The sequence below is a fragment of the Tympanuchus pallidicinctus genome, unplaced genomic scaffold (genome assembly GCF_026119805.1).
Source record: "Tympanuchus pallidicinctus isolate F22 unplaced genomic scaffold, pur_lepc_1.0 scaffold27, whole genome shotgun sequence".
NCBI classification, from domain to species: Eukaryota; Metazoa; Chordata; class Aves; order Galliformes; family Phasianidae; genus Tympanuchus; species Tympanuchus pallidicinctus.
The window spans coordinates 1,492,663-1,503,187 of NW_026294744.1; the positions used below are offsets into that span (position 1 = coordinate 1,492,663).

Below are 10,525 nucleotides of genomic sequence, written 5' to 3' on the forward strand. Positions count from 1 at the left end.
TGTGAGATATATTAGGATAAACATGAAAATTACACAAAGAAAAGAACATACATGCCCCGGCTAAAAATACATCAAGTATTTTTTGTAATACATTAGATGGCTGATGTAAACAATGAAGAAACATTCAACTCAAGGTACTGTCTCCTACAGATGCTGGTTTACAACCTCATGTATTGGAAGATAAAGACGACACTTTATTTTTCAGTCACATTTGTTCAGAAATTGCTTTTTAAATAAGACATGGTAAGTATTCAAACTGGACAAAGTAATGAGCTTGACTGCAGAGCTCCCTCTCCTAGTGAAAAATTTGAAAGAAGAAAGTATGGAAAAAATGGCTTCTTTAAAGATGAGGCAATAAAGTATGATCTTTTCATCACAGATTTATACTTAACATACTTTCCTGGCCTTAAATCTTCCTGAACCTTCTGACTTGAAAGCAATTATCAAAGGCATATAATATCTCTGTTAGTGAAAATGAAATGTTCTCGTTTGGTAAGATTTTTGCATCATACCTTATAGAAAACACAACAGCTACTTATGAGACACTAGTGAAATTTGTCATTTTGTGTAATATGAAGAGCACCTGATTACTTCACTTCATTTTTCAGAATAAGAGCTGCATAGAATCACAGAATGGTTTGAATAGGAGAACAACTTAAGGATTGTCTAGTGCCAGCTTCCCTGCCACAGGCAGGGTCGCCAACCACTAGATGAGGCTGCCCAGAGCCCCATCCAGCCTGGCCTTGAACGCCTCCAGGAATGGAGCATCCACAAATTCTCTCAACAATCTGTTCAGGTGCCTCGTCACTCTCTGAGTAAAGATATTTTCCTAACATCTAACCTAAATTGTCCCTGTTTCAGTTTAAAGCCATTCCCTCTTGTCACACTTTGAGAGTGTAAGATGCTGGCTACCACCCCATGTGTAAGCTCTCTTCAAGTACTGACAGGCCACAATGAGGTCTCCCCAAAGTCTTCTCCCTCTAAGCTAAACCAGATCAACTTCCTTAACCTTTCTACACAGAGGTGCTCCAGCCCCTTGGTCTTCTTTGTGGCCCTCCTCTGAACCTGCTCCAATAGCTCCACATCATTGTTATGCTGGGGCCCCAGGCACAGAGGCAGTACTGGACATGGAGCCTCAGAAAGGCAGAGCAGAGGAGGAACATCCTTGCCCTGCTGACCACTCCTCTTTTGATGCAGTCCAGGACAATACTGGCCTTCTAGGCTGCAAGTTCACACAGCAGGCTCACGACCAGCTTTTCATCTGCCACATTGCAATGAGAATTAAATGTTAGTGAGAACTACACTCCTTGTTTTTTGTTAAATAAAATCATTTTGCATCAGAAGGTAATAACTTCCTCACTTTCAAGGACTCAGTCAATGATGAAAACTCTGGCAATGAATATTACCCTTTTACTCTTCAACATGACTATTCATATCTTAAGGTGAACTATGGAGAGTTATATATATGCTAGCCTACAGCCTTTAATAACGAGAGTTCAAAACTGTATTCAACTTCAAGAGTAAAGCAGAAACAGTCACAAAGAAATCCATCCTCCCTCACTATTAACTAGACAATCAGGTCTGAGGGAAATCTAGTCTTGCAGAAAGGATGACAGAAAGGTGTTCAGAATTAAATATACAGCTATATACTATTTGAAAGAACTACAGTAATATAACAATAACAGGCAAAGGCCTTCTGAGAGGAACTAGACAACTATGACCTCCCCACATATTTGCACTGCTGCAGTATGAGCAGCTAAAGCAGATTTATATAGTTACTGCCTTGCTGCCAAACCAGAGTTTACTTTTGCACGTGTGCTTGGTTTACCAGTATCATTGCTGATTAGAGTCCAGAGATTTCATACTTAAATACAGGATGTTATTTCATCATCTTGGAAGCGTGCAGTTTTATCTGATCCCTGACCTGCATGCCAAAAAAAGTTCATCAGCAGTAAGCAGCGTCTAATCAGTTCTTGAAAACCCCTGAGCTTGACAAAGCTTTAGGCTTTCCAGTGAAAGACTATTCAGCTTTACCCTCTGTAAAAAAAAAAACAAAAAAAACAGGATTGCTTGAATCTCACTTTGTATATGGTCCAGTACAAAAATTCACTAGAAAAACTGGACCAAACACTCAATGTCTTATGTATGGGAAACAGTAGGACCCCAGAAGAGAAAGCATTTCTCTGCCTATCAACTAACTAGCAAGCAGCAGTGCACGGGATTTGAGTCACATGCCTGAGAAGCATTGGTTTTAGTATGAATACAAAACAGCTTCAGAACATGGTGAACATGGGCTAAATTCTATTCACAGTTCCTTCATACATAGATAACTGTTACCAGACATCACATAGCAATGATCAGCGATAGGCCAAAGTGAAGGTGAAGCCACACACCTCAGACAAAATCAGTCTTTAAGAACACAGACTCCCCATCTTTTCTGTGAGCTAGATAGTAGAATGAGGCAAAAGAACAAAACAAAATGCCTGAGAGAAAACACATTGGTTAGGAAATATGGGAAATGAAAAAAATATTAGCCAAAACAGACATCAAGATCCAACACCTCCCATCAAATCAATATATTACTTAGGATTTTCAGCATTCCCTAAAACTTTGAATTGAGGCATATGTAACAAACCAATGGCTGCTTTGAGAATATGTGGGAAAGGCAGTAGCCACTGAACAGAATCGTAAGAATGAAGACAATTCAGAAATACAACTAAACATGGTTTTATGGTTAAAAGCACTAGTTACCTGCAGAACTCTGAAAGTTTTTCAACAAATTCACAGGTTTGCTACTGTATTTATGCACAAGATTTAATGACTGAGTTGATGTGTACAACAGAGCATGGCACAAACAGCCTGATATCTGTGTACTCCAAGCCCTCTTTGTAAGTGTTGCCAAGACAATTTCATTTAAAAGGCAGAGAGTTTCACTGGCACTTTGTGCCACACCAGTTGGGTATAAATACATTCAGTTTGTTCTGGAGTATCTAATAGAGATAAAAGCAATGGGCACTTGAAAGAGGTCACCAGTAGAAGACAGAGTCATTCAACATCTATAACATCTTGATCTGGCATCTCATTTCCCCCTGCAAATGGCAAACTGAAGGACTCCGCAGGAAAACAACAAAGCAATAGTGTACGTACATTACTGGGAAAAGATCATGGGGCAAAGAGCTATATCCTGAAAAGACCAGCTGTAGTCCACAGAAATGGATTTAGCGAGTGCAACATTAGACTATGGGACTATCAGATCCCTGGGTTTGCATAAACAGAGATCTTGTCAAAAAAACAAGCAAATTCTGCAGCATCAGAAGTAAAGCAGTGAGGCTGCATATATGTGAAGTAAAGGATGTCTAAAGGTATAATTCTGTCACATTCCATTTAGAAATGTGGCTATGTGAAAGTCTGAGTGCCCTGGTAATGACCTGCAAACACAGCTTCTCCAAAAATTGTTTCAGTCCAACAAAGAACTCAGAGACTTCAGGGCACTGACATTCAAGTCAGTAACCAAAGGAAATCTAGAAGCAGTCCCTAGCCTGTGATGCTCCCACAGCATAAAGCCAGAAGCAATGAAGTAGCTGATGTCACTGCATGCAGTAGAATTTTTGCTAAGGACTGCTTGTGTAACAAAGCTTCACCCTCAAAAATTGTCCTCTAAGTTATTTTTAAACAGAATTGAATCATATAATCCATTTCAGATCAGCTGATAACCAAAATCAGTCCTGTTCACAGTATGAACAACATCAGAAAGCACTTTATGTTGGAAATGCAAGTTCTCTCCCCCTACAGAGAACAAACACTTCTCTAGCTCCCTATGAGAAATACAGACATATCATGAAGGAGCTTCAGAAGAAACGTATTTGGTTTTATACTTAAAGATTTTTAATGCTAATTCCAAATAAGACTATACGTTGGTGAATAAGCAATGACAGGTGGTAAAAGCAGATGGTTTTGAAAAGATTTGCAGCAGTCCCCGGCTCTGCTCTTCTACTGACTCAGCTTGATGCTGGCAGAAAAGTGATTCCCCATCTCTTCTCTCCCTGTCTCACTAAAGAAAATCAGCAACTGCTGACCTCACCGGCTGCCACAGAGCCAGGACAGGATCAGCAGAGCATACTTGTTCATTTTCTTCATCCCACCTCCAGACCTCTTCGGCCTCACTACAGAAGCCCTGCCTGTTTTAAGCCACTGATGAAAGCTAGTTAACCATCACAGAATCATAAAGGTTGCAGAATACCACTAAGATCATCCAGGCCGACCATCAACCCACCATTATGCCCACTAATGGTGTCACTCCGTGCCACATCTACACATTTCTCAAACACCTCTATGGATGGTGACCCCATTGCCTCATTGGGCAACCTGTACCTCACCACCCTTTTTGTGAAGAAATTTCTCCTAATCAACCTGAATCTTCCCTGGTGCAACTTAAATACATAACTTCTTGTCCTATTGCTAGTTAGCTGGGAAAAGAGGCCAATCCCCACCTTGCTACAATCTCTTTTCAGGTAGTTGTAGAGAGCAATTAAGTCTCCACTGAGCCTTGTCTTCACCAGACTAAACACCAATTCCCTTAACAGCTCCTCATAAGACTTGTGCTCCAGCCCCTTCACCAGCTTTGTTGCCCCCTCTCTGGGCATGCTCCAGGGCTTCAGTGTCCTTCTTGCAGCCAGAAGCTCAAAAGAGATGTGAAACATTGTCTACATCACATCTTTGCACGGAACTAGTTTGATATAATCTCAATATAACCCTTACTTTCATTTTCTGTTTTATTAAACAGTATAACTGTATTATTTGTTGAGAACTTTTCCCTTACTGACCACCTAAGGTTTGAGGTTGCTTTTTTGTTTGTTTTTTAAAAAGTAACAACACTCCAATCACTTTACACTTTCATGATTTTGCTCACAATATCAAGGCAACTTCTGAAGGAATATTATAGACAGTACTGACACTACAATGTATCCATATAGAACGCCCCTTGCATAAGAAAAAGCCCTCCTAAATAAGATACTGCAAAATAAATCTACATTCTTTACAGGACCAGAAATAAAATCAGGAAATCTCTTTCCTTCAAGCAACAGGCTTTGCAGCTATTTTCAGAAAAGCAAAACAAAACAAAAAAGGAGTTTTCAGTGCAGCTCAGCAGAAAACAATTGAGCTAAACACAAGAGCTTATTCATAAATAAGCACAACACATCTTTTTCTGTAAGAATGGAGAAAACCCAGTATCCTGCATGGTTTCCAGTCACTTGCAACTGCCTAAACACAGGTACGCACACAGCAAAACACATCTACAAGCAACTCTTACAAAAGACAGCTAATAAAAGCTTAGAACTCGACACAATCACAGACAAACTACAGGTATTTTTGCTAAACCTTTAATATGCCTCATTCTTTAACAAAAAGTAACATAACCAAGAATTTGAGGGTAAGGGGATTTCCAGCCTCCAGTAATTAGCAATACAAAATTAATTATATGCCTACATACAGAAGATTCTACTACTATTTCACTATGTAAACGCCTAATTAACTGTAACTTTGACACTGTAGTCTAAGTATATCATTCAAAGACAACTACATTTTCTAAAGAAAGCTTGAAAGCAATATTTAGATCAGATTTTCTAAATTATTATTATTTTTTTTAAAGCCTGTCTATCTTGGAAGGTATTAAAAACATGAGTTACAGGCTTTGTTGTGATAACAAATGAAAATGAACTTTTGCCAGCTGTAGGTGGGTTATCAGGGAGGGCTTTGATGCTACAATGCATGGTTACCCATGGCAGTACTGCACAATAATCCATCTCAACTGACTCACAGAAGACCAAAAGTTCTGAGGAAACAACAAATCCAGGCAACACTGCCCCATGACTGGTTCTGTGGCCTTGATCATCCTGTGCCAAGAAATAATCATCATAGCAACAATTCATAAGTCTGAGCCTCATTATCCCAGTACAGCAAAGTACAGAACAGCAAAGACATACTGCAGCTAAAGAAGTCTGCAATTTAAATATAGGATAAGTGGGTTTGCAAGCAACAGCAGCAGAACTGACTCAAAACCTACATTCAGAGATCTGCATCTGGAGCACAGGAAGGCAATGTTTTTAGCATGCTACGGTGAGGCCCTACTGCCTTCAAGGGCACAGCTATTTACAAAAACCTTTTGTCCTTTGAGTTTCCTCTTTTACTAGCTTCACCAGGCCCTCACAGGGTGTAGCTACACAAGTGGACAATGGTTAACAAATTCTCTCTTCATCCTCTTAATAGGCCAGATGCAAGCAAAACCCAATCAGGAAAGCATACAGAATCGTTAAATGGGACCGGGCAAGTTCATCACACTATAGTACAATCATCTCTAGTCTGGGATTCCTCTTATGAGGAACACTGAGAGGACTGGCCTGCGCTTTCCAACAGCACATCTCCATTGACTTTCAGTCAGACAGTGAATCAGTGCCAGAATGCATCCAGCCAACAGCAACAAGAATGGATTTGCGTGTGGCCACAAACGATAGCACCAGCACAAGTGAAAGATGAGGAACTTGCAGCCAGAGGCAATGTGGGCAGGTTGACCCTCCAGCAGCAGCCTACATTTGTGGTAAATTAAAATGACCACAGAATTACACTGTTTGCCTTACTGAGAGGCATATCTTGCTGACCTTCAACACTAGCTTCACTTTTGTACAGATGAAGAACATACGCCCAAGGCAAGAACTACCTTTATAGAACAGCTTGTTGTACCAGGGAAGTCAGCATGCTTTGATCAGCGCTTACTTCTAAGTATGTTTATAGGTACCCGATTCTTTGAACTGCCTACTACTAACAGCTTAGATAGCATTAGTTTCATTGGATGATCAAACTGGCATTTCTCAAGACTATTTTTTGGTCCCAAAAGCTTTGGGGATAAAAAAATTTGTAGTTTTAAATAGTAAAAATGGGATAATAATGCAGTTACAGAACAATGCTAACATTATCCCCAACATTTCCCTATTAACACAGCAAAGCAACACTATTAGCAATATTCCCCAGGTAAGAAAAGCACTCAGTGGCTTCCTCATCTCTGCAGCATTACCCTTTGTCTTCTACAAACTACTCATATCTGTGATACCAACAATAAAATTTAGTTTCTCTTCCCTTTCCCCATTTTAAAAGCTGTTGATTATTTTTTCCCCTTTTTCATTATTCCCTCATTCACGTAATTTTAATGTATCAAAGGGATGGATCGTCTGCCTTTAGAAAAAATAATCTTAACTGGTAAGAATTAGTAATTTTTCAGGTGGAAAGGAAAAATTTCAAAAGTTTCTTACAGCGTAACATCGCAGACTGACCTGTTGGAATTACACTCTGTTTTAGGAACTGAAGATAGAAGCGTCAGAGTTTACTGAAGATATCAACTACTCATTCATGTTCCTCCGCTGTACCATGCCAATCAAATGCCTTTGGTCACATAATCCATATTTATTAATACAAACCTCCCACTCCCTCATCACCAATGTTCTCCATGCCAGCAGTCCTACATCGGAACAATATCCTCCACCCAGCCAGCTCTGATAAGCCGTGTCTGCCAAATCTGAACTGACTTCAGAGAAACCATTGGAAGTTTATAAAGCTGCTAATTTTATGCTTGTTAGCAAGTAATTCCCTACTTACTACCTTTCCGTCAGTCTCTCTCTAGCTGTTTTTCCTCTCTTCTTTTCCTTTCCCCTTCTCCCCCCCCCCTCCCCCCAATAACTCTCTACAGGTTTTCCTTACTCAGGCTGTTACACTATTTTCAAGCTGTTAAGCACTCTTAAAAAATGCTTTTCCCTATGACTCATCTAAACAAACCTTAATAGGGATTAGAACTGGAACCCAAATTGGCAGAAATTAGGAACTTGTAGCTTTGTTACAGTATCAGATGTGATGTATCCTTAAACATCCTCTAAATATAAAGAAAGGCTGGCTTATATCTGCTATTGCTTCATGTTTAATTCAGATACCTTTGAACGAGTGCAGCTCTCCCCATCCCATCCACCTCCAAATTTTCCATGTTTTATGGAGAATAGAGACAAATACCCCAAAACACAGAGGGAAAGTTTTAAATTGTTGTTTCTACAAAATTATAGTGGAAGATTAAGGCACTGGAGATTTAGGTAAAAATAGGGATTCTACAGCTCCACTAAAAAAACTATCTATAGTTTTCAAAACTGTAATTACTTTAAAGTGAAGATGAGCATATTACACAGTCATGAACAAAACATGAGTTTTTCCTATTTAAGAACATTACAGATAAGCAGAAAAAATGATGATGGTTTTGATAAAGTAGATGCAAATGAAAACAAACTCCAGTAGCATCTTTCTCAACTGACATAAGCTTCTTATCAAGTGGAGAGAATGCATGCACATGCAGGAAGTTGTGCTCTTCAGAGCAACATGGGCATTGGGATTCTGATAGGCTACCTTTGGGATTACTGCATATTTCAATTTTACTCTTATGCTGATTTAAATTTGAGTGAACTACAGCAGATATGGACTTGGGAGTAGATTTCTCCAGCCTATTAATAAATTTCAATGATGTTAAAAATAAGGTCCAAAATATTTCTTTTGACTGAATCTGTGCTGAGATATTTCTGGGTGAATCAACTTCTGTTTCACTGCAAGGTAATGTTGTGTCATTAGTTATTTGTCTCTCTAGTAATGGCCTTAAAAGGCACCGAGGCAAACATGTAAAAAGTAAATTGTTCTGAGCAATAACATTACTGCAAAGAGCTGTAGGAGATGAGGTCACATGTCTCTAGTATCTAGAAACCTGGGGAGATCCTCACAGGATCCTGCAATGAAATGTGGGTTAAATCTTCATGGTATGCGGGTGGGCAGCAGGGATATCCAGTAATTTCCCAATCAAGAAACAAAACAGCAGTAAGTTTCAGAACAAGACCTCTTCATACAGTTAGAAGTCTATCACTGTCTAACACTATACTCTTTTCTTTTCTTTTTTTTCCCCTCAAACGTAGGGCCTAATAACAGGAAAACTAAAATGGCAAGCCTCCCATTAAACTGCATTAGAGTTTCTCTATATATTTATTTATCGACAGCACTGCATTCTAAAACAGCCCTATGCAGAGCAAACCTCGCTGTGAAACAGCGCAGGAACCGTTTGCCTCACTCCTCATCCGTAGGGCTGCGCCCCGGCTTCAACTTCCCCAGCGAGAAGCGAGAGCTCCGTAGAGGCTCGGGCCTCCGCTCCACCGCGGCACCACACAGCACCAGGGGCTGCCCGGGGGCCCGCGCTTCCCGCCCAGCGCGGCCCAGAACGGCCCGGTTCCCGCAGCGGCGGGGGCTGCAGCTGGCCCGGCCCCGCTCCCCCCGGCCGACTCCCGTTCCCGAGTCACGTCAGCCCTTCACAGCCTGGCCTCCTCATCTTCTCCCCACCCTATTTCTTTTCCTTATTACTATTATTTTTAACATTTCTGCTTCCTTCTCGTGCCCCTGGCGGCTCGTTACCTTCGGTTCCCGCTTCTCCAACCAATTCCCGTCTGCAAACCGCTGCCCCCACCTTCCCTAACACGTAAGCAACTCCCGGCAAAGAAAAGGAGGCGGTGGAGAAAGGAGGGGAGGAAAAAAAAAAAAAAAAAAAAAAAAAAAAAAAAAAAATTATAAAAAATTATAAATCTCTCCTCCCCTTCTGGGTTTTATACTATATATCCGGCCGAGGGAGGGAGGAGCAGACTCTGAGCCGTCTTTTCCTTCACCGCCTCTCGGAGCTGGGGTGGAGGGCTCAGGCCGCCGGGGCTCCGCTCCTCCACAGTGGGAATCTACTGGGGGTGGGCGAGGAGACATCCCAGGCCCCACATTCAGGCCACCCCGTCTCTAGCCTCCACAGCCCACAGCGTCGCCTCCTCTCCTCTCCGCGACTGCAACCCGCCTGCAATGCCACGAGGCATCAGTAGACAGTACAAGCAAAGGCTCTCCCCGCAGCTCCTCTCCTTACCGGGATGGCGGGGCTCCGCTGCCAGCTCCGCGCTGCCCGTGGCGCACGAGGTGAGCAGCAGCTCCTCAGCGCCTCCCCGAGCCCCTTCCTGTCTTCTACTCTTGTCCTCCTCCCACCCGGCAGTGGCGCGGTGCTGGGATGGGGTCCTAAAGGCTAGAGAAAATCACGGGGGAGGGGTAAGTCCAAATGTTCCTACACCGGCCTCTGAAGTACAAAGAACGGTGTTCCCTCGTCTGCTTAAAGTCCATCTATTTGGCTCTGCATTTAAAATGATGAGGAAGAATGTCATGGTTTGTCATTCGACTTGCGTTGCAGCTATTAAGAAGAAAAAATGAAGAGATGTACAACCTATCTGCTCAACCACAAATGCTGGTTTTCTCATTCCAGCTACTAAAGATATGTATCAGAAAGATCTTTTCAACCCGATTTGTGAATAAGCAAGAAGTGATGCTTTTATATGGATCATCACGCAGCGTGTACAAACGTTAATTAATTTAACAAGAGTGTGTTTGTCTATTAACCATCATCAATTTATTAGCACTGAAAAAAAAAGCCCCA

At 41.5% G+C, this 10,525-nt stretch overlaps 1 protein-coding gene across 4 annotated transcripts in view; it reads right to left on the reverse strand.

Annotated features, from left to right (window-relative positions):
* The window catches only part of FAR2 (fatty acyl-CoA reductase 2), a 135,799-nt gene extending 125,713 nt beyond the window's left edge, over nucleotides 1-10,086 (reverse strand). Inside the window, exon 1 of one of the 4 annotated variants that reach the window (XM_052690541.1) lies at nucleotides 9,968-10,086. The gene's annotated coding sequence lies outside the window, so the exon portion shown is untranslated. Of the gene's footprint in view, nucleotides 1-9,480; nucleotides 9,629-9,967 lie in introns of those variants that run through there. The other 3 variants (XM_052690539.1, XM_052690540.1, XM_052690538.1) reach the window with 3 other exon arrangements.
* Between the last annotated feature and the right edge of the window lie 439 nt (nucleotides 10,087-10,525).